General features: G+C 40.6%; 1 protein-coding gene across 1 annotated transcript in view; it reads right to left on the bottom strand.

Annotated features, from left to right (window-relative positions):
* NCKAP5 (NCK associated protein 5) overlaps positions 1–24,868 on the bottom strand; it is a 674,947-nt gene that overhangs the window by 236,032 nt on the left and 414,047 nt on the right. The gene's annotated exons all lie outside the window — the stretch shown is intronic.

The following is a 24,868-nucleotide window of genomic DNA, read 5'->3' as shown; positions in this document are numbered from 1 at the left end:
ATCAGTTAGGCCAAATCTAATTTTCAACTACATGCATAAATTGCCTGTTCGTTTACTTGACTGTACCGTATATTGGCTGCAGTTTTTAAATGCTTGATCTTCTTATCTCCAATTAGACAACACACATGATCTAAGCTACAAGCAGAAGAGTCAACATTGCTCTCTTCTATTTTTTTTTTTTTTTTTTATAATGGATGATTAAAATGGATATTCTCCAGTGAACCTTAACAACAACTCTCACACACTGCTTGGGGGAAAATTGGACACAGAACATCAGAGTGTGCATAGTTTTGATCTTTTCTTTGTTTATTTCTATAGGCAGAGAGAGTACAAAAGAAATGGGGGGAGAGAAAGCATGGGAGATAGCTATAGGGAAAAATAAAAGAAGTTAAAGGGTGAAGAGAGAGAGGAGGCAACAGAGAAGAGATAAAGAGGAAGTATACATTTGCATGAGAATAGATATACTGCTTCACTTTTTAAAAACATTTATATCCCGTCTCTTTTCCACAGATGCAGCTGACAATAATCCTTGAAATATTATTCTATTGCAAAAAATAGAAAAACAAAATGGCAACCAAGTAAAAAAGTGGCTAGGTTGATATGATATCTTTGACTTTGTCAAAATTTTAACCCAATCAGCTATAGCACATGAAAGGGATACCCAAAACAGCCCTGGGTGTTAAATGCTCTCCTGTTCTCCATAAGGTAAAAGTAAAGCTTGCACATATGTGCTAGCCGTTCCTGACTCTAAGGGGCGGTGCTCATTTCCGTTTCAAAGCTGAAGAGCCAGCGCTGTCCAAAGACGTCTCTGTGGTCTTGTAGCCGGCATGACTAAACGCCAAAGGCGCACGGAACGCTGTTACCTTTCCACCAAAGGTGGTCCCTATTTTTCTACTTGCATTTTTTATGTGCTTCTGAACTGCTAGGTTGGCAGAAGCTGGGACAAGTAACGGGAGCTAACCCCGTTACGCAGCACTAGGGATTCGAACCGCTGAACTGCTGACCTATCGATCGACAAGCTCTGCATCTTAGCCACTGAGCCACCATGTCCCTTGTCCTGTTCATTATACTAGATAACAAATTAATGCCATGTAGATCAGGACTACCGTATTTTTAGGAATATAAGATGCTCTGGACTATAAGATGCACCTACCTTTTTTGGGGAGGAAAACAAGAAAAAAAATCTGCCTGTGCCTCAGGCAAACAGCCTGCTTTAGTTTCATTTTCAGCACAGCCTGATTAACACAAGAAAAAAAATCTGCCTCCCAGCAATTTGCCTCCTTGCAGCAAACAACGGAGGCCCGCGCGGCAATAGGCAATGGCAATTCCTGCAACCTGAAACAGCTGAGGGTCGGGAGGCCAATCCAACCGACAATCAGCTGCTTGTGCTAATCAGGCTGTGCTGAAGCTGAAATGGGCTGTTTGCTGTTTGCTTACAAGGAGGTAAATTGCTGGAAGGCAGAGGCCAAAGGGTGGGGGCTGGTGGGTGGGCGGGGCTACATTCGGTGTATAAGATGTGTCTTATACGCCGAAAAATATGGTATTTTTATTATAACAGCTATAATGTCTGTCATAAAAGTCTGAATATGCTTCTGCCTTCCCTCCCTTTTATCTTTGGGTGAATTAGAGTGAGGCCTATCTGAGAATTTTTTTTTTTCCAAATTAGTTTCCAAATTTAAAAAGTACACTATTCTGAAAGATGATAAAATGAGAAACCGAATTTGATAGAATTCCTCACCAGCAATGGGGGCAATTCTAGTAACTCAGAAAATATAAATGAATCACTATTTGCTTGTTAATTTATTTATTTAACTTAACATCTCTTTTTGCCCAAATATCTTTTAAATGTATGGAAATATATTACTCTTGCACACTGCCTGGAAATACATGGAATGAGTGTCAGCATACATTTATTTTAAACAAAATAACGCCTCTAAAAGCTATGTTCTCCTTCAACATTTCAATTTGTGTTTAGTGTTACTAGTTAATAGGAAGGGGGTCTTCTCTATGTCATTCCAAATGCTTTCAAAAAAAGCCAGTGAACTGCAATGGTTGAGATGTTGGGCTAGCGAGAACCAGGGAAACCTCAGAGAGGGAAGCTGATTGATTGACTGGACCATTTCTATCCTATCCTGTTCTATGCAAATTAGGAGATAAATATATATAGGCTAATTTGAGCATTTAGAAAAAGGTTAGATTACAAATATAATAAATATGTAAATGTATCTATAAACTACTCATCTCACTGAGCAGACTACAAACAAACAATATTGTTGCACTGAGATTGTATTTCATATGTTAAATTTAAGCACAGATATTCTGAAAGTGGTCTTATTCAGAAGGCACCACAAAATACATAAATTATGTTTATTTTTAATCTAAAATGAAACCAGCAGCTAAAGTAGTTAATGTCACACTAGGCCAGACAAATATATTCAATAATGTCACCAAAGCATCGCCTTTTTGATTTTTTTTCTGCAAAATATTCTGCTCGTAATATTTGCATTCTTTTCAATTTCATGCCTTTCTTATAAGTAGCAGATTTGTTCATTAAACTCCAAAAATGTAAAAAGAGGAGAGAAAAAATAGAAAAGCATAAACATTATTTACCAAAACGTACAATCAAGAGGAAGTAACAAACTGCTGAAACATGTTGAAGCACCACATGGTAAATCCTAATCTGAAACGTCCATGTTTCCTCAGAAAAGAATTATTTTCATGAAAATTGGTACAATCATAAGAGGTAGGTGACACTATCATCCCCTGCAACAAAGAGATGATTTTTTTAAAAAATTGATTTATATGCCGCCCTTCTCCGGAGACTCAGGGCGGCTTACAATGCGTTAAGCAATAGCCTTCATACTTTTGTATATTTATACAAAGTCAGCTTATTGCCCCCACAATCTGGGTCCTCATTTTACCTACCTTAGAAAGGATGGAAGGCTGAGTCAACCTTGAGCCTGGTGAGATTTGAATTTGCAGTAATTGCAGGCAGCTGATGTTAATAACAGTGCTTTAGTGCTTTAGTCTGCTGCGCCACCAGGGCTCTAGATTCTATCCTTATTATAGGGGATCTCAGTTTTCGACATCTCTTTCATGATTAGCATGACCAAGAATGAAGAAAGAGAGAACTTTAGGATGAAACAGAATCAGAAGTGGGAGTTTTGAACATACTACAGAAACTATTAAGCACCTGTAAGGGGCAACCTATTCCTGACAGACAACTGCAAGGCATGTTCTGCATGTCTATTTTCTACTCAGCACAGATTTATACTTTCTAAAAACTTGCTCCTCATTATTAACTTATAACACTTCATTATTCAGTACCAGATGGCTATAATTTGTCTCTTCCCTTTTCTATCAGAGTAGAGAAGCAAAGGCTTGGGATCTAAAACAGACAAGATTTTCTGAAGCTGAATGTAGAAATTTGATTCTAAAGTATCTAAATAGACAACAAGGAGTGAAATTTGCTTCTCATAAAAGCCTGTTTAATCTAATGCAGTGTTCCCAACCTTGGCAATTTCCCTAGGTATGAGTTCAATTCTCATAATTACACAGCTAGCTCAGCCATTGCTAAGAATGGGCGTTGACTTACCTGAACGCCCCTTCTGGGGGCTGGGAAGACAGCGGTCAGGAAAGGGTTATCTGCTGCAATCCAGCGAAGATCGGGTCAGGAAAGTTGATAAGCTCCTCCTCCTGTCGCTTGCCAGCTTTCGGACGAGGAATGTGATGTTTCCCTGACGACGCACTAGCCCACCTGAAATTAATGGAAAGAGAAAGTGGACCAGCCGAGACGAACCGGCGGGTAAAGGGCGGGGCTGACCGCTGTCTTCCCAGCCCCCAGAAGGGGCGTTCAGGTAAGTCAACGCCCATTCTAGGGAAGCGGGGAAGACAGCGGTCAGGAAAGGGACGTGCCAAAGCCCAAGAACTATAGGGAGGGACCCGCCCGGGACGTAGAGGCCTGGTCCGCACACACTTGTTGGAGAACCCGGCGACCGAATGCCGCCTCCGCCGAGGCGAAAGTATCGATCTTATAGTGGCGGATAAAGGGAGTGGGAGACGCCCAGGTGGCTGCCCGGCAGATGTCAAGGAGGGAGGCTTGGGTGGCCCAAGCTGCAGAGGTGGCGGCACTGCGGGTAGAATGGGCAGTGACACGCCTGGGGGTCGGAGTGGAAGAAGCCTCGTAGCAGGAGGCAATGGTAGCGCGGATCCAACGACCCACCGTATGAGAGGAGACCTTGAGACCTAGAGTGGACGGTTGGAAGGAGACGAAAAGCGCCTCCGACCTGCGAAATGAGGACGTTCGCCGAAGGTAGATGCGGAGGGCACGGCGAACGTCCAAGGAGTGCCAAACCCGTTCCCTCGGATGGGATGGGTGAGGACAGAAATCGGGAAGTATTAACTCCTGAGACCTGTGAAAAAGGGAATTAACCTTAGGTTGAAAGGTTGGGTCCAGACGGAGTACCACCCTGTCCTGGTGGAAAACGCAGAGGTCAGCCCTCACAGAGAGGGCTGCCAACTCTGAAATCCGTCTAGCGGAAGTGATAGCAACCAAAAAAGACACCTTATAGGAGAGGAACCGTAGGGACACTGTGCGAATAGGCTCAAACGGTGCCCTAGTAAGGGCGTTCAACACCTTTGGGAGGTCCCAGGTGGGGTAACGATGTACGGGAGGAGGCCGAAGATTCGAAGCCCCTTTGAGGAACAAGCGAATCAGAGGACGTTGAGCCAAAGAGTTACGGGACCCCAAACAGAGAATGGAAGATAAAGCGGCTACTTGCCTGCGTAACGTGTTTGGCGCGAGGCCGGCTGCCAACCCCTTCTGAAGGAAGACGAGTACCTGGTTAGTCGAGGCCTGTTTCGGGTCGATACCCTGAGGTATGCACCATTCCGCAAAGGAGCGCCATGTAGCCGCGTAGATGCGTACTGTGGCTGGGCGCCGCGCCGCTGAGATGGTGTCAATCACGTCGTGGGGCAGGTGAGATTCCGACAGGAGCTGGCGCTCAACCGCCAAGCGGTTAGTTGCAGCCAAGAGGCGTCCGGATGGATGAGCGACCCCTGATGAAGAACGACGTCGGCGGGAGGAAGACGCCATGGAGGCCGAGCCGAGAGTGCTTGAAGGTCGGCAAACCAAGGCCGACGAGGCCAGTAAGGTGCCACGAGGATTATCTCCGCCTGCTCCGCCAGAAGTTTCCGGACCACCCTGGAGAGGAGGGGAAGTGGGGGAAAGGCATAGAGAAGACCTTTGGGCCACCTGCACAAGAGCGCGTCTGTGGCTTCCGCCATCGGGTCCGGAAATCTGGAGATGAAACGTGTTGTTTGTCGATTGTCCCTCGTCGCAAACAGGTCCACTACTGGATCCCCGAAGCGGCGCGTGATTCGCTGGAACATGACGGGGTCGAGGCGCCACTCGCTGTGGTCCAACAGAGAGCGACTCAGCCAGTCGGCCTGGGAGTTGACAAGGCCGGAGATATGGACTGCTCGCAGCGATCGCAGGTTGGCCTCCGCCCAGGTGCCCAATCGATCCGCCTCTTCCATGAGAGATCGGGACCGGGTCCCTCCCAGGCGATTGACATTGGCCTTCGCTGCCACATTGTCTGTCCGGACGATCACGTGCCGGTCCTTGACGATGTCCGTGAAAACTCTGAGGGCCAGGAAAATGGCCCGGAGCTCCAGCCAGTTTATGTTGTGTGATTTGTCCTCCAAGGTCCATGAGCCCTGGGCCATGTGGGAGTGGACATGAGCCCCCCAGCCCAGGAGGCTGGCGTCCGTTGTTAGAATGACAGGGTCGGGCTCCCTGAACTCCCTTCCTTTGAAGAGGGCCCTGGAAGACCACCAATGGAAGGACTGAAGGACGGTGGGGTTAAGGTGAACAATTTGGTTAGAAGCCGAATGGTGGGACTTCTGATACGGGAGAAGAAACCACTGCAGAGGCCTGCAGTGGAGACGGGCCCATGGCACGATGCCGATACACGATACCATCTTTCCGAGGAGTTGGGAAAGGGTCGCCAAGGAAACAGGAGATCCCCGCGCCACCGAACTGACCAGAGACCGCAAACTGGACAGACGTTCCTCGGAAAGGAAGACCCTGCTCTCGACCGTATCGATGATAGTCCCCAGGTGTTGGATGCGGGTCGTGGGTACCAGGTGGCTCTTGGCCCAATTGATGGAGAAACCGTGAGCCGTCAGGACCCGGAGGGTGGAATCCAGGTCCTGATGTGCCCTATCCTCCGAGCTCGAGAGAATGAGTAGGTCGTCTAGGTAACAGAGGATCCGAATTGGGAGAGCCCGGAGGTGCGCCGCAATAGCGGCCATTAATTTAGTAAAAACTCGGGGAGCCGAGGATAAGCCGAATGGGAGGGCGCGGTATTGGTAGTGACGGCCCGCATGACAAAACCGAAGGAATTTGGCGTACGCCGGATGAATGGGGACATGAAGGTAGGCCTCAGTAAGGTCCACCGAGGTGAGAAAGTCCCCTATCCTGATGCTCTCTAATATGGAGGAGAGGGACTGCATTTTGAACCGCCGGTAGGGGACCCAGCGGTTCAAAGTTTTGAGGTCTAGAATGGCCCTCCAACCCCCCGAGGATTTCTGAACGAGGAACAGGCGGGAATAAAAGCCCTGCCCCTGCTGCTCCTGCGGCACCGGCTCGATGGCCCGAATGTCAAGGAGATGTTTGATGGCCGAGGCCAGCAGGAGCCGTTTCTGACGATCCCGAGAAAGGGGGCACCGTAGAAACCTGTCGGGAGGGGTGGAGAGAAATTCGAGGGAGAGGCCCCACCTAACCGTCTCCCGGACCCAAGCATCGGATGAAGTAGTCTCCCACTGGCTGGCAAAGAGAGCCAGGCGGCCCCCAATGGGAGGACTGGGAGGGGAGTTATCTGGACCTGCGGAAGGGACGTCCGCGGCCCCCTCGGGAAGGACGTCTGGAGAATCCCCTTTGATTCTGGAATCCCTGATGATCCGGAGGCCTGAAACGGGGGTAAGGGGCCCTGGGAAACCGGCCCCCCGAATAGGGGAATTCTGAATTGCGAAAGGAGCGAAGGTTAGCCGGAGAGGAGCGATACTCAGAACGCCTGGAAACAGGTGGAAGGATACGTTTTTTGTCCCTTGTTTCAATTAAGAGGGGTTCTAATGGGGCTCCGAAAAGAGAGGGGCCCTCAAATGCCGAAGAAGCGAGACGCCACTTTGACTTAGCGTCTGCCTGCCAATTCCGGAGCCAGAGCAACCTCCGAGCGGTTACGGATGAGCCAATTGCCTTAGCCGAGAAACGGGACGCATTAAGCGACGCGTCGGCCGAAAATTCCAGGGCCGCTAAGATTTTGTTAAGATCCTGGTGGGTCCTGGAATCTGTAACTGGAAGCCTGTCCTGCAGCTGACGGACCCACAAAATGCAGGCCCTGTTAAAAAAAGACGAGGCTATGGCGGATTTAGCCGCCCAGCCTGATGCTAAGTGGGATTTAACCAGTGCCTGTTCCAGGCGCTTATCCTCCGGACGAAGGTTGTCCTCCGGAGGGCCAGTAGCATTGGAAGGAGCCGGAAGGGCTGCTACCGGAGGATCCACAGTTGGAATTTGCAGAAGGGAGGCCAACTCTGGGGCCACATTGTAAAACCTTCTGTCGAGCTGATTAGGGTTAGGCCCTGAAGCAGGCGCAGACCATTGCTTCTTAAGAACCTCTCTGAAAAGTTTCGGGCCTGGGATCTCCTCCACCTCTATTTCAGGAACCTCAAAAAGGGGAAGGGAACCCTGATTATCCCCGCTAGAGGGAGGGGGAATCTGGGGGTTGCCCAGGCGGGTAGTTAACTTGGCTTTGTGCAACAGGGACCTGAACAGGTGAGGTTTAAACAAGCCTATAAAGGATGGCTGATCAGGAGCCAAGTCCTCGTCCTCGGAAAGGTCTCTTTCCCTAGCATCCTCTTCTTGATAGGATGGATGGTCTGATAGAACCCCTGAATCGGGCACTACTGCTGGAGGATCCTGGCCCTCTTCTAAGAGAGAACCCTCTTGGTGAAGGAGAGAACCAGCAGATTCAGCCACCCAGGAGGATGTTCCGCGCTGTAATTCCGCTTGAACCCCTTTCTGAATGGCAGATTGAATGTAGGCCATGAGTTCAGGAGTGACAGCAGGCCCTGGAGATGCCATGTTCCCCAAATTAGTGGGTGCAGCACCCGAAGGTGCAGAGAGGGTATGGGCTTGGCCATGAGAAGAGGTATCCGACTGGGAGCCAAAAAGAACCTCACAAATTTCCTTCTGAGGAGGGGCTGACAATTGCCCCCCATCTGGGGATAAGGGACGAGAATCCAGATTTTGGGCCCCCGCCGGATCAGGAGGAGAGGCTGCAGAATCCTGGGGGGCCAAAGGAGTTACAGTGGCCAACACCCCCTGTTGGACTGGGGCCTCTCTAATGGAGGCATCTCTAATAGCTTTCTGTATGGAGCGTTCTATTGCCTGGTGAAGGCGAAGCTCCTCCTTAGCTTTCGCTGCGGCCTTTTTCTCCTCCTTGGAGGCCTGAGCCTTCCTTGATTTTTTTGAAGGCTCCGCTGAAGAAGGGCCAGGAGCCGGATCCTCAGGGGAGTGGCGCTTAGCTGCCTTAGAGGGGCGCGATGCCATGTTGAAGGCCCCAACTGCCACGAGGAGAGACCAAAATGGCGGCCGATCAAGCCCAGGCGTTCAGTGGTGGCCTAGAGGCAAGAAAATGGTGGCCGCTAATAAGGAGCCCTTGCTCTAGCCGCCCGTTAGGAAAGAACCACATCCCAATTAAAGGCAGGCTTAATGGAAAGCCCCATACAATACCGCTTCTGTCCAGCGATGAACCAGCCGATCCGGCGTTGCGAAAGCCTCAGCGGGAAGCGCAAGCGTTAACGAGCGCGCAAACAGGGCAGCGTGGGCTCCGATCTTGTAAGCGAGGCGGCTGCTGGAGGCTTAAGCAGTTTGAAAGCAGTTTTTAAGAGGTGCCTTCGGCGAAGAGATAATCGCTCGCCGGAAATTCAAAGAGCAGCCGCCCGTAATACAGAGGGAACCTCAACTTCAAAAGGAGGTTCCCAACGGCGGTGTCGGGCGTTAACCGTTCGCGCCGAGTGGGAGAGACCCAGCCAGGGGGTCTCAATCCCCCCAAGACCGCAAGCGGTCGCAGCGGAGTTGGACCGAAGGAGCCCTTCTCACTGCGCACCTCAGTAATTTAAAGAAATTTTGTTTTTAAGCCAATTAAATCGAAAAATAAGGAAGACTGTGATTCCGGAGAGGGGCTAAGTGCGTTCGATCCAGCACAGATCGAGTCAGAAAGCTGGCAAGCGACAGGAGGAGGAGCTTATCAACTTTCCTGACCCGATCTTCGCTGGATTGCAGCAGATAACCCTTTCCTGACCGCTGTCTTCCCCGCTTCCCTAGAATTCTGGGAGTTGAAGTCCATTCATTTTCAATTTGACAAGGTTGATAAACACTGGTCTACTACCGGTAATTAAGTATCAAGTTACAAACCAGAAGATTCTGAGTTCTTTTCCTGCCTTAGACATGAAAGCCAGCTAGGTGACTTTCGGCCAATCACTCTTCCTCAGCCCAGCATACCTCAGAGGCAGTGGTGAAATCCAAATTTTTTAACTACCGGTTCTGTGGGCGTGGCTTGGTGGCCGTGGTGTGGCTTGGTGGGCATGGCTTGGTGGGTATGGCAGGAGAAGGATACTGCAAAATCTCCATTTCCACCCCACTCCAGGGGAGGGATACTGCAAAATCCCAATTCCCTCCCCACTCCTGGGGAAAGGATATTGCAAAATCTCCATTCCCACCCTACTCTGGAGCCAGCCAAAGGTGCTATTTGCTGGTTCTCCAAACTACTCAAAATTTCCGCTACTGGTTCTCTGAACTACTCAAAATTTCAGCTACCGGTTCTTCAGAACCTGCTGGATTTAACTCCTGCTCAGAGGGTTGTTGTTGTTGAGGAAAATGTGAAGAAGTAGTAGTAGTAGTTTTGGGCATATTTGCCACCTTGAGTTATTTGTAAAAATAATAAAGCTAGGATTTTAAAAAAATCATTTTAAAAAACTGCTTCTCTTGAGGCCACTGCTTATTCTTAGCCCCACAGTTCTAACTCTGGAAATCCTTCAGAATAGCCTAGTTTGCATTGTTATAGAAGGAATTGCAAACAGAATGTGATTAAAAACTATTTTCCATAAGTGAGAGTGGTTGTTGAAAGTTTTAAACTGAAGATTTAAAAGATGCCAACCATTTAATCTGGGACTTTCGTATGCAAAGCAGGTACCCTTTGACTGCCATTTTCTAGCCTTTTTGCAGTCAAATGGCTAGTGGCAATGTCTAATGCGGAGCCCTGAGTGCCAATATTTTCCTTTTATAATCCAGCAACATGACCGTGGTGTCAAAAAAAGCCCAAGGGATTGGAGATGGAGGGGTCTGAACTATGACTCTACCAAGTGATTAAGGAAAAATGTTGCCTCAGGCAAAACAAATGATAAAATGTTTTTAACTTTCAAAATCAAGGAAAGGGGTAAGGGAAAAATGAATACAAACAGTAAGAGAAGACAAAAATAGCATTCTGAATAACAGAAGAACAGAGGAAAGGAAATTATAGCCAGGTACGAGAAGATAGCAATGGGAAAACTGTTAGGAAAAAGAAGAAAAGAAACCTATACCTTTAGGAAAAAGAACTAAAAAACAAATAAATAGGAGCAGATAATAAACAAGAAGAGGGGAGTGGAGGGAAGAAAGGGGAAGGGAGAAAAGGAGAGGAAAGGAGAAAGGGGGGAGGAAGATGGCAGGGAGGGGGAGGGGAGAGGAGAGGATAGATTCTATTTGAAAACCCTCCATATATAGGTTCCATGATCTGACTTGAAATTCAATCTTTCAATTAAAAATCTCTACGATAAATCCCTTATGAAGTGATAAGCAGAGTAAAGTAACATAATACTAGAAACACTGATATTCAAACTGTAGTATTCTGGAGGAGAAAAACAAGAAAAGAGAAGACAGAAGCTAATATCTGAAAATACAGCACATTAAACCAATTTGAAGCAAGGCAAACCAGCAGGTTGCCAATTATCGTATCCTTGAATGAAAAGCATCACATAAAATTTTCTACTTTTTAGCTTTGCAGCTAATAGTAAACAAGCTGTGTATTGTTGATAGATAAACAAGGTATACATGAAAGGTGTTATCAATATGCCTGTGGTCAGCAAACTCTTTTATTGTGGAATATTTTTATGCTAATTCAAAGATGAAAAATAGACCAAATTTGCAAAACTGGATTCAGTGAATGGCTATGACCTTCTTTCTTTTCACAGCCACTAGTTTCATTCTCTAGGTCATCTTCGGCTTAATCATTGTTTAGATTATTTTGTTATAGATCAATACATAATTTTTAAGCTCAGATATTCTTAAATTGTAGTTTCTGAATTTCCACATATCCACATCTATAGTCATAGCCAACCTTCAATGACTATTAGGTCCCTCTTCAATTATGGACATTCTGTGTAATGAGAAAGTTAGTTTGCTGTTGTGGTTTTGATGCTAGGATAAACCTTATAGAATAGAATAGAGATAGAAAGGACCTTGGAGGTCTTCTAGTCCAACCTCTGCTCAAGCAAGAGATCTTGTAGTAGTTCAGACAAGTGGCTGTTCAGTGTCTTCTTAAAAACCTCCAGTGATGAAACACCCACAAGTTCTGAAGGCAAGCTGTTCCACTGATTAATTGTTCTTGCTGTTAGGAAGATTCTTCTTAATTCCAGGTTGCTTCTCTCCTTGATTAGTTTCCGTTCATTATTTCTTGCCCTGCCCTCTGGTAATTTGGAAAATGTTGACCCCTTCTTCTTTGTGGCAGACCCTCAAATACTGGAATAATTCTATCATATCATCCATAGTCCTTCATTTCTCTAGACTAGCCAAACCCAAATTCTGCAACTGTTCTTCATATGTTTTAGTCTTGAGGTCTCAGGTATAAAAGCCAGCTGGGTGACTTTGAGACAGTCATTCTTTCTCAGCCCAATACACATCAGACTGTGTGGTGGGAAAACAAGAGGCAGAAGCATTAGGTAAGTACTGTATGTCACCTTGAATTGACTGAAAATTAAAGCAGGATAAAAATCAACTAAATGTAACTAAATTACAATAATTACAATAACTAAATTGTAATACATTACAACAGCATTCTTTAATCAGTAAGGAAGATTTTTGTTAGCTGATGGGTAGAGATTATTCCTCTTGCCCATGTATGGCCTTTAGTTTAAAATTTATGGAATGAGCAAAAAAGAGGGAGGGAGGGAGGGAGGGAGGGAGAGAGAAGAGGAAAGTAACTACCTGTAGAAGAGTTGAGAGATCACATGGAGGATTGTTGAGATTAGGAAAGTAGAAAAAAATATTTGTACTGGAGGTAGATAATTTATGCAGTGTCGATTTTACCAAAAGTTTAATAACCTGAACATTTCTATTTGCGAAATTTGATAAATAATAACAGCTATTTTGTTCCTTAACAATAAAACACTTTTCACACACTAAGACCATTACCTAGGGCTAAATAGCTTGTTTCTAAAAACACAATGCCTTAAACTGCTACCTGTAGCTCTCTATACTAAGGTCCATTTGTTTAGAATTACTGATTTTACTTATCTGTCACATGTGGAAACTCCCAGTTTTCTTTTTTTTAAAAAAATATTACTATTCCCTTTGCATCCAAACTGCAAAAGCGCTGAACAGATTATGCCTCTGCTTTAGACAGCTTAATGCCTATAAGATATAAACATATTTTTTGTACTGCTAAGAATTTACTTCAAGTGAAATTAGCAAAATTTGAAGCAAAAGAAAAAGGGATTCGAAAAAACAGAAAATTTTAGAGGAATAGATACATTGTTTGTTGTTCAATATTACTTCTACTAGAAAACCCTATATCAATTTCCTTTTTCCCCTCTGCATTTTATTTAAAAAATATACATAGAGTTTGGCTATAAAATCTTAGATTAAATGCTTCTGCCAGATAGGAAAACAAAGTGTTTTCTTTACATCTCTGATGTGAACCTACAACCACTGTCATATCAATCTAAATCTACTACACATAAGTCTTTACTCAAAACACTTCTAAATATCACAGGATATTATCCTTACAGAACAGCCCTGCAGAGCTATACTAATAAATTTTCTGAACAAGAGGCTTTTATTGCCTCTTCCATTTATCAGAAACATTTATTTCCAATGACAAAATGCTTAGCCCTCAAAATAAAAAAAGTTTCCAAGGTTCCAGATATAATATAGAGAAAATTATAATATTAATTAAATGGATTAAAAGAAAAGATATTTTACTAACACTGATAGTAAGGAAAAAGTTGTATACAGATCCTTTCCTCAAACACAGTTGGTGAAGGATACACAATCAATAATCCGCATCAACTGATTTATGACATAAAGCCAATTTCAAGGGAGAAGGGGTAAAAGATTGATCTACAAGTATGTCATTATAATATTTAGAGACTGTCACACAAGGTTATCAAGAAAAGCAGAAATAAAGAATTTTAACCTGCTAAAGAGGGACTGAGATGATAGCATCATATATAAGAATTTATCTTAAAGATGAAATGATACAGTTTAAAGCTATTTGCCAGAGAATATTCTAAAAGGGAGGTACATCTTTTTAAACCCTAATTTAAGCATTGGGCATTATAAATTATCTTTAATAATTTTACCAAATATTACAATTAAAAAGAAAAGAAAAAAGAAAAAAAATAGAAAGTGCAGAAAAACTAGAAAATAGATAAGAAAAAAATAAGAATATAGTAAAGAAAAAGAAAACAAATGACTTCATCTCAATAAGCACAATTTTAATAAATTATCACCTTCTCTTAAAATATAATAAATAATCTCTCTTGTTTTTAAACAAATCCTTAAAACATCCTAATTCACTCCTTGTTCATCAAAAGTCAATTAAAGGTTACCAGAGATAACATAGCTGTTTTAACCTTCATCAAATAAACAAACCTTATATTCCTTCTTTTTACATTTAACAATCTTGATCTTTAGTTTTTCAAATAATGTCCTTGAGCTCAATTTCTTTTCATTTTTTCTTTGTCCCTTTTCACAAAATCCTTCAAAAGTTTAAAGGATAAAAGGATTTGTTAATCCAGTATAGAAGAATTCAAAACAATAGTATTTTTCCATAGGAAGGACTTTTATAATTAATTTCAAGATCTTATTTTAAATCCATCTACATTTTTAACTGTAACTTTCCAAAATCAACATTCTAATTACATTTTGTAAAAATTAAAAAAAAGACATTATAAAAATTCCTTAAACTTATATTTAAAACTTTCTTTCACTAAGGATCGAAGGAAACTCCTCCAGTGAATGCTATAAAACTTGTTGATCCAAAGATTCCTAAAAGTTTGAAAACAAATTAAGAAGTAATTTCAAAGTGATTAGGAAATGAGACTCAACGAACTGTGTGTCCATGTAGGCTATTTTACAGCCGTGAGGTTGGTTCCTTTTGACTCTCAGATACTCAATTTACAAGCTGAACACAAAAACCTAGGTTCTATGGTCTACTCATTGGAGCAACTGCCTGGAGTACATGTGGCTAATCTTACAATCTCTCCTTTATCTGGAGAGATTTCACCTATCAGAATTTGCCGTCTGGCCGCTGACTGTTGCCATAATGGTAACATCCCCACTTCTTTAGGAACATCTAGTTTGCCATGAGTCCTGAATGAAAGTCAGCATTATAAATTTATTGACAAAGTACCTAGTTGCTTCTGCCTTGCTTGCTTTCCCAATCATCATGTATCTTATCATGAATTCTAAATTCATGCCACTGCTATTATTAACCATGTAGGGTTGCAATATCAGTTCACTATACTCTAATTCAATAACCCTCACTTAAAACAACAATCACCCTGGTTTTGGGGGAAACAAAGAGAACTCCTGCTGTCATCTGTTATTTTTGTAAATGAAGCTAACCATGAATCTAGAAGAAAATGTGATAAAAACTGAAGTCAGAGCACTACATACATCCCCAAAACAACCCCAGAGCTCCTTCAAACATTATGGAAGATGTTGAAAATCATCACATACGCTGACAGTAATTACATTACTTACAATTTAATTGTATTTAATTCTAATTACATATTTATTATGTAATTAAATTTATGAATCAATTTTTAACCCACAAATTGTAGCCCTGGAATGTTATTTGAAGGTTAATGATCTTGACCTAAAAGAAATTTAATTTGCCTTTCTAAAAAGTTATTTCATATATAATACCACATACTGATCCCTCCTCCCATTATGTCACAATATTCATGTTCCAGTTTCATTCTAATCTAGGACATACTATAGTTACTAATATGCATCTACTATGCATCTACTCCAAACAATACCTGAACTTTTGATCACAGCAGACTCTTTCAAAGAGACTGAAAGAAGCTAACTGCTCTTTTCCTAAAAACACCAACGTTTTACATTGGCTACACTGTTATTGGAGGAGAAATGCAGAATGAAATAATCAAAGATGTCCCAAAAGATGTAATTTAACTGTAATTTGGGACCAAATGTCTACCCAGAAGTTATAGTACCAATTTTGGAAATGGCTAAATAGGAAACATCTTTCATCGTGGCTACCTAATCAGTGTGTGGCTCCTACTGCCTGTTCCCAGAAAACTGATATTTAATGTTTTATCACCTTGTAAGCAACATCAGTCTGGCTGACAGGGCAGAAGGAACAAGACCTCAACCTTCTGCATTGGGCAATATCTGCATAAACACTGGCAGCCAGAAGCAACACAGGGGCGGAGAAACTGGTTTCAAAACCACATAAGGGAATTTCATTCTATTAAGAGTTTTAAAATGTTATAGTCATGACTATTTTTTTTAAAAAAAATCAAATTCAGAAAGCACTCCTAAATATTTAAAATTTGGCAGGGTTCATTTCTTTATCAGAGGTAATCTGCCTGAAAATGTCACTACTTTTGTTTTTTAAAAAATGAAAAGACTGTAATACAATCTTTGTAATACAAAGGGACAATATAGTCAGCTGTTTTATGAATCAAGATGCCACTTTAGAGCTTATTGCAGGGGTGAAATCCAGCAGGTTCTGACAGGTTCTGCAGAACCGGTAGCAGAAATTTTGAGCAGTTTGGAGAACCAGCAAATACCACATCTGGCTGGCCCCAGAGTGGGATGGGAATGGAGATTTTGCAATATCCTTCCCCCAGGAGTGAGGAGAGAATAGGGATTTTACAGTATCCTTCCCCTGGAGTGGGGTGGGGATGGAAATTTTGCAGTATCCTTCCCCTGCCATGCTCACAAAGCCACACCCTCAGAACTGGTAGTAAAAAAAAAATTGGATTTCATCACTGGCTTATTGGCATGGAAATCACCACCCCTACACACTCACCATAGCTTTACGTTTTCTGAAAACATACGTTGAGTTTAAAAGCATTTTTCTTACATTACTTTTTTGTGCATATCCTATATACTATGGGAGAACCAACTGCATTGACATTCCACAATTTGGTGCAATAAAGTTTCATGCTTTATTTCTTTTCTGGAAATCTCTACTGATTTTTCTTATAGAAAAATAAGGCAAAGTTGCAAACTTTATTCTGTTGATTTCTTTATCAGATAAAGGGGATGAAAGGAAGGAAGGAAGGCTGCAAAATCATTTTGGACCTAATTTCTGTCCTAACTTGGTTAAGTTCTTACTGGCCAAAGTCATTCTTCAATGTTCAATTCCATATCCTTCCTTCCCCTAAATCTCTCATTCTTTTCTGCTTGCTTTCTTTCATGTTTGCCAGGACTATCAACTTAGAGCAGTGGGAAAAACCATGTACTGTAGGATCTATAATATTCGGAATTAGTTTCTTAGTTTGCACTGGGGATTTTGCTGCAAAAAATTCAGGGCATAAGAGTGAGAAGTCAGAAAGTGAGGGGAAAAGGCCTGGTAGCGTTTCCAGTTTCAATCTTGTAACTCTGCTGCAACATACCCATTTAAAGAAAAATGGTATTTTTACCAATGCAGTAAATCTTTCATTCATTATTGAACAGTAGTGGCTCTGTCCTCAACCTTTTTCAAGTCTGAAATTAGTGCTGAAACTAAAAAAGGATGTGATATTCAGAGAGGCATATAAACATTACACTTCACACTACAGACATTATTATATGATACTATTCCAGGAAAAATGCTGAGTTGAAATAATGTGTAGGAACTCTGATGGAATTATTTTTCTTTTTCTTCATTACCCAATTATCAGCTGAGTAAGCAATGTGTTTCCAGGCTCCAAATACATTTGATGGCACTGGAAGCACTTCTTGTTTATTCATTATATCTGAATTCAGTCATATCTACCTGGGAAGAAAATCCCAAATAACTTAGGAGCAGTTACTTTGAAGTAATGATGCATAAGATTCTATTATTAAGCACTGTTCTCAACTGCCATCTCTGCCCTTCTGCAGTTCAGACTGGAATCCTACTTTATTACTGCTGCCTCAGATTTATGCCTTTCGGCATCTTTTTGGAGAGAATAAAATTTATGACTTAAATCAACAAAATTCAATCACAAGTATCACTTGGAGCTGATACTATACCATATATGAACTTCTGAAATTTTAAACAAGTGGTTTTTTTAAAAAAAAAGTATAGGCAATCCTTGACTTACAACTGTTGATTTAATGATTGAAGTTACTGAAAAAAGTAACTTATGACTGTTTTTCACACTTATCACCATCGAATCATCCCCCATGGTCATGTGAGCAAAATTCGGATGCTTGGCAATTGACTCATACTTATGCAGCGACCCAGGATCATGTGATCACCTTTTGCAACCTTCTGACAAGCAAAGTCAATGGGGAAGACAGATTCATTTAACAACCGTGATACTAACTTAACAACTACAGTGATTCACTTAACATCTATGACAAGAAAAGTTGTAAAATAGGACAAAATTCACTTAACAACTGTCTCACTTAGCAATAAAAATTTTGGGCTCAGTTGTGGTATTAAGATGAAGACTGCCTATATGTATTTTACATTTATATTTTTTGGCCTCATATTTCAGTTCTTCCAGATTTTGGGAATGCCCAAATTTAGAAGATCATAGTGACCTTTTAATTACCAGAAACTTGTTTTATAGCAATAGCAGTTAGACTTATATATCACTTCATAGTGCTTTACAGCCCTCTCTAAGCAGATTACAGAGTCAGCATATTGCCCTCAACACCATCTGGGTTCTCATTTTACCAACCTTGGAAGGATAGAAGGTTGAGTCAACATGAGCTGGTGAGAATCGAACTGCTGAACTGCTGGCAGCTGGCAGTCAGCACAAGTCGCCTGCAGCATTTTAACCACTGTGCCACCACAATGGTTAAAAGGAGCAAGCAGAGAAAGCTTAGATTATATTTTCTAAAGTAGAGATGGGCAATCAACAGACTACTGCCTGCACCTACCATCCCAATACCATACTGCCAGAACTCACAAAAAATGCAGCTAATTTTCAATAGTGCAATTGTTGCTTTTCTATTTCTGAAAAATAAAGGCAGAAATGAAACTGGAAGGAGGGAAACTACTTTAATTTATGCCCTCAAAAAATTGCTCCCATCTGAAATCAACTGTGAAAACTCAAGTATCTCAGACTATTTTTAGAAGATTTGAGTTTTTTTCCCTGGGTGGAAATAGGAAAGATTTGTCTCTATGAGGCCTCATACTCTCACAATTAACAAAAGGGAAAGGAAAGGAGACTTTAAACGAGGCTTTACCACTGATGTTGTGCCCCTTCCAATTATGTCATCATTTGTCATAAACTTATTTATTTATTTGAATGTATTAGCTTTTGATAATATAATCTTTGGAGCCTTTAGGAGGTAGAAGATTGTGGCTTGAAAGCCACAATCATTTCCAGCCCAAAGAGGTTATCCATATAAGTATTTTCTTCAGCTGCCTCTCAATTATCTTTGATGTAGCTGCTAGGTTTTGAAATATAAGTCAATTTTTATTGTGCTGGCTGGGAATTTTGTGAGATGAAGTCTTTACATATCTGGAAATCAGCAAGCCTAGCCTACCTTTAAAAGTTTTTATTGTATAATTTAACACTAGTGCCACATCTGATGTTTAAGATCAAATTCAATTTAGATTTATCCAGATTTACCAATGTAAAATGCCAACTTTCAAAGTACCCTTAGGCACTTCCATCTAATTTCTTCTTCTCAATATTTCTTCAACAATGAAATATTACATGAATCAAATGTTTACAGTACCCCATAACTCTTGTTTATATTTTCTTGTATATTTATTTGCAAATATAAATATTTTACCTTCCAATCTACATTCAAAGTCATTGGGTCTGACAGTTATAATTATGAAGCAGAAGTATGCAAATTAATTATTTTTACTTCCATGTATTTTTGCAACTGAAAGTGTACACTTATTGAATTCAAATCTAATAGCAAGCTGATTTACATCCCTTCCATTTTAACTTGAAATTTATTCATTTTTAATTAAAAAAACTGTGCATATTACATCAAACCTTTCCAAAGAAGGCATTTTAACATTCATAATGGAACTTGAAAAACTTTTTAATTAATATATTTTCATTGAGCTCCATTTTTTACGATTGTCTTTATATTTCAGGTGGAAATGTTATGAAGAGGCTAAAGGGTGTGGTGGGTTCAGTTTAATAGGGAAATATGGACCAGAACAACAAGAAATTGTTTTTGCCAGGAAGACCTTCCAAATAACACTGTAGCTAAGAATTCATAGGTTGCAAATGTGCTCTATGACAAGAGTTGCTACTTCTACTAGACCCATAGCCACATCTGAGAACACTGGAGCAGCAGAGAAAAGTTGAATAACACAGACAGAAAGCAATTTCTCTGTTTTTCTCTATTTTAGCTCCCAATTCCTTCCGTTTGGATATCCTTTTGTAACCTGGCCTACATTCCCAAATTCTAATTGCAATAGTTTTTTTCTGCCTTTGCTGGCAAAACCAGCAAAGGTCAACTGTATTTTCTATTTTCTCTGCACACTGATTTTGCTTTTCTGAAGAAAAAAAAATTCAGGGGGCTGGATTGTGAAAACAGAGTTTTTATACTAGGAAAGGTCTATAGGAAAGTCAAAAGGAAAGGGAGAAATAGTTTCAGTTTTGAAAAGAAATGTTTCTGAGTATATTAGGTACTGAGACATTTTAATTTTTAGTGTTTTCCACCCTGAGGGCAATAAGTAACTCTGGGAATGGCCATGAGATATACCTGATACCAATTGAGTTATGTTTTCAATGCTAGGAAAAGATGTTCTTATTTTTCTAGGCATTTAAATCAATGTCAGCATTCCTTAGAAACATTTTATTCCAGCTGCTGATTTTATTGTTTCAGAATTCTTTTATTTATTGGGTTTTTATGTATAACAACAACAACAACAACCTTTAATGCCATGAAAGCAAAGATACAAAAATCCACTGACAATCCAAACTGCCGACTTTGCAACAACAAAGTTAAAACTGTTACAAACTTAATATGTGAGTGCAGCAAAATCGCGCAAACTGATTACAAAGCTAGACATGATCAAGTTGCTAAATTAATCCACTGGTCATTAAGTAAAAAATACGACATACCTGTATCCGAAAAGTCATGGGAGCACAAAGTGGAAAAAGTTACCGAAAATGAGACAGTGAAGAGCTTGTGGGACTTTCGAATACAGACGGATCATCATTTGGAACATAACACGCCAGATATCACGGTTGTCGAGAGCCAAAGCATACAGTTTATTGATATTGCTGTACCAGGAGGCACCAGAGTTGAAGAAAAAAAAAACTAGAAAAAAATCACGAAATATTGCGACCTGGCCATCGAAACTACATGGCTATGGATGAAACATGTCACAGTGATACCCATTGTCATCGGGGCACTTGGTACCATATCCAAGAATTTTACAAAACGCATCAAGAAATTGCAGCTTCCTGCAATAACACCAGAGGAACTGAAAAAAACTGCGCTACTCGGAACATCATATATTTTAAGAAGATATTTGGTTGATACTTAGGATGCTGGCAGCAAACCGTATCAACCATTAGCACGAGTCAAGGGTATTTGTGACACATTTTTAAATGATCAGTTGATTGAGTTTCATCTTTAATGAATAAAAGAGATAATAAGTTTTATTGTCATTGTACATATATACAACAAAATGTATGTTTTAATTGTTCTAGAACATTTGTTTGCTTGCTTATTTATTTACCAAATGTCTATGATCATCCAGCTATCTATAACAAAACATTATGCAGCAAACAACATATAAACATCCATTTAAAAAAAAGCCAAACAAAATCCAAATTGACACATTCACACAATCAGAGTTCAAGTTAATTGACATCCCCATCTCAACATCCAAGGGAATGTTGGATGAAGATAAAGGGCTTATCTTCACAGCCTTCTGAAAGGCCAGAAGAAAAGTAGCTGTCTGTATATCTCATGTTTGATAAGGCAGACCATGACAGTGAAGGCATGCTTCCTAAGGTGAACCAGATGAGACTGCTTCACACAGAGGGCTTGGAGACTCTGCCAGGCCTGGTGAGATGAGTAGAAACCAAAAGAGATAGGTGGTCCCAAAATTAACTTGGCCTAAAGCCATAAAGGGCTTGAATTATACCTAGAAGTCTTTTGATAGCCAATAAAACTCATATTGCAGCTGTTATCAATGATTGTAATATTATTGTCTGTATCACTGCATTCTGGACCAGCTGCAGCTTCTATGTTCTTCAAGAGTAGTCCCATATAGGATATGTTGAATAGTCCAAGTGGAAGATGACAAAAGGTGTGAATGACTATGAGCTTTACCTTCTGACCTAGAAATAAGTGCCAATGGCACACATAATGTAAAGGTTCTCCTGGCCATGGCTGCCATTTATTCTTTGAGCAGGAAGTGTGAATCGAGAAGCACTCACAGATTACATGTTTGGGGAAATGTGACCCCCATGCCCAATTAATGATAGAAAACTACTACATGCTGTAGGCTCTAAAACTATAACTATACAATCTAGTCAGGTTTTAGCCAAAGCCAATTCCTCCTTACAGAGACTCCTAGAGTCTCCAGGCACTGGGAAAGAACTTCAATAGTATCACTGCTGAAACCTGTAGTATAACCTGTAGAGATGTACAGTGGAGTTATTATCCTATGCTGAAGAATAACCTCACTCAGCATTCATACAGAAGTTTAAAACAAGTGGGGAGAGAATTGAATCCTAAAGTAGTATAAGGAACTTAAATAACTGTTAAATGGACAAAAGTTCAATGTTGCTATACTAAGTAAGTAAGTAAGTAAGTAAGTAAGTAAGTAAGTAAATGCCATTACATGTTACCCTTAGCTATGAAGAAAGGCAATATGCTATTTAGTGGAAAACGGAAGTCACTCTGCATGTGCTATTAGATTTTTATTGCATTTTTCTGACTGCTAGAAATATTTTGGTGTAATTTGTGGACCCTTCTTGTATGTCCCCAAACATACATACAAATATCCCAATTGTTTTTTTAACCACAGTACATTAGTTTATTGTTTTGGACAGCAAACAAGATGAATTGTGGAGAAGTGTGTGGTACTAATATCTTGTGATGTGCAATAGTTGTGAAGGTTTTGTGTACCACACAATGACACCAAGAGTTTCCATCATGAGATGGTTCACACCATACTTTCCAATTTAGACCTATGGACTGTACTCATTTTGCAACACTCTTAATAATATATTCTAGAGTCAATTCATGTAGTCAATAGTTGATAGTATTTAAAATAAAAATCTGATCAGGGAAATAGTTGTTGGAACATTCCTGAACACCTCGTGTCTAAATTCATTGTTGTTTATTTTATTTTTGAATATGTCATTAAACCAAATCAGTGCAACTAAAGACAGTCAGTGTCTTTGTGTCAGTATGATATTAAAATATTTTATATAAAATAAATAAGATAAATTACCTCTGTCTGGAAAAAAGATCTTGACAATTTTACAATAATGCATGTATGTTCTGCTGTTCCTTTGATTATTGTTCCATTGACATATGTACTGGGCAACATTTAAAGTTCATTAGCACCAGTATTTATTCGGGAGACAGGCATATTGATATTGTAATCAGAGCTGTCTTATACATCCCTAAACAATAATTAGGTTTAAGAAAGAAAAGACAAACATGCAGGCAGTAGTCAATAGATCAAAGTGTTTACCGCAAAGAAGAAGCTTTTATGATTACCAAAATATTACCTTGAACACGTTGCACACCGTTAAAACAACTTACCATAGTCCCTTGAAATATGAAATTGTTTCATATTTCATAAACCCCATAATCAAAATAATTATTCTCAATATTATTTTCTCATTTCTTCCTGAATTATTATTTTTTTTACCAACTTTATTTTTTTCTTTTGAATATAATACCCTTAACTAGTGGCAAATACTGCTTCAGAGACAATGTCACAATTCACACACTCTCTCCTACTGATGAAAAATTAAAGTATTACTACTTTTAAAAAGTAGTTCTGCAGTCTAAGTTTTATCAATTGATTAAGACTATGGGTTTGATAAATAAACACATATATTTTTTAAAAAAATAAAACATATACGAGTTTGCAGTAAATTGAATGCGTATATATTTATATGTTCATATAAGAAATACAGCCCTACATGTTTTTTATGATAACAGGTCACAAAAGAATGTCATAAAAGGGACAGTCTTTATGAAATTAAAAAAAGGAATGAAATTGCTACTCATGTAATGTAACTTTACTGCTATGCACATTACAATCTGCTGCCCACTTAATAAGTTTCTTATTTAATCAAAGTGGGCTTTAATCAGGGGTGAAATCCAGCAGGTTCTGACAAGTTCTGGAGAACCGGTAGTGGAAATTTTGAGCAGTTCAGAGAACCAGCAAATACCACCTCTAGCTGGCCGCAGAGTGGGGTGGGAATGGAGATTTTGCAATATCCTTCCCCCGGAGTGGGGAGGGAATGGGGATTTTGCAGTATCCTTCCCCTGCCACACCCACCAAGCCACACCCACAGAACCGGTAGTAAAAAAAATTGGATTTCACCACTGGCTTTAATACATTGACCTCATCCATTAATCAATACTATCCTTATGATAACATCATGAAACATTTTCTCAGAATCTTCTGCACAAATATGCATCTGCACAAGTGCATGCTTGAAGGCACTTCATGTCCTTATACAGACATATGCCCCTTGTATTCATGTGAAGACAAACAGTAGGCTTGCTTGCCTAAATGCACAAAACAACTTCTTCAGTGTCCACAAATACTGTATGTGCAAATGTAGACATGACTATATTTTCATAGTATGCACATACGCAGACACACATGAAGGAAATGAGAATGCACTTGTACATCTTACCCACATGTGAACATATCTTATGTAACCTATACGTAACACAATTTACTTACATATATAGTATGCATATGTAAAGCATGAAAAAAATAACTCTACAGTGGGGAACAAAAGGATCATCTCAGTCACCATCTATACTTGCCTAGCATTAAATTAAGATCCGTCCATCTGCCTGCAATGTTTTACCTGCCTGTCTTCCCAAATCTCTTCCTCTCTTTTCCAGATGTTTCAGAGAATTCTCATTGCCATGCAAACTCAATGCATGGGGAATCTGTGATAGCTCCAAGCATTTTTCAGAAGCTTAAATGTCATTTTTAATCACATTCTCCATCGATTATTTTTACTGCACTTCTGCCTTAGAATTTCTGGTTCCATAGCTCGCACACAGATCATTTCCTGATTCTTCTTTTTCTGAGAAGTATTTTCTGCTTCAATTACATATGTGACAGCATGTCTCTTATTCAGAAGAGATAATTCTTAGCAACTTTAAAATCACCTGTGCTTA

This window comes from Pituophis catenifer, unplaced genomic scaffold (assembly GCF_029215685.1).
Source record: "Pituophis catenifer annectens isolate HBS135680 unplaced genomic scaffold, rPitCat1.0.hap2 SCAF_1, whole genome shotgun sequence".
Classification (NCBI taxonomy): domain Eukaryota; kingdom Metazoa; phylum Chordata; class Lepidosauria; order Squamata; family Colubridae; genus Pituophis; species Pituophis catenifer.
Note: the sequence above shows the minus strand (reverse complement) of the source record. Positions and strands in the feature narration are given on the sequence as shown.